Genomic DNA, 592 nt, shown 5'->3' on the forward strand with positions numbered 1-592 from the left:
TCTGAGTATTTTCACTTGCTTATGAAATCGCATCTAAAAATGTATTCAGTCATGTATTCATTCAACAAACATTTATTAAGTGATTACTCCATTTCAGGTACTGTGGAATACCAGGGTAAATAAAGCTCAGCCGTTGTCCTTAGAAAATGTACAGGTTCATGAAAGAGTAAGTATCTAAATGGATGATTCCAGTATAGTTTGCTAACGGCACAAAGAAGAATGGAGGTAACTTTTGTTCACTCCCTCAGTCAACCAAATGTATTAAGTGCCTTCTATTTTCCAGGAACTAGTGTGGGAACACAGAGGATGACTCAGAACCTAAACTTGTGGTGTCATGTAAAACATCTAAGAGAAGTGAAGCTTGATCTGAATCCTGTAGGAGGTAACCAGGTAAAAGACTGTAGCAGACAATGCCTATCTTCCCTTCCTAACAGACCCCTGAATTTTTTTAGGCAACATTGTATAAATTAAAAAATCTACTTACTCCTTCACACGCCATTCTAGGCATGAGTAACCATATAAAGTGATCCTTACGTGCACTATATATGGATAAAGTCAACTGAGTGGGGCTTTGTTGAAAGTCAGTTTTTTT

This window comes from Otolemur garnettii, unplaced genomic scaffold, assembly GCF_000181295.1.
Source record: "Otolemur garnettii isolate 467f Iridium unplaced genomic scaffold, OtoGar3 scaffold00157, whole genome shotgun sequence".
Classification (NCBI taxonomy): Eukaryota; Metazoa; Chordata; class Mammalia; order Primates; family Galagidae; genus Otolemur; species Otolemur garnettii.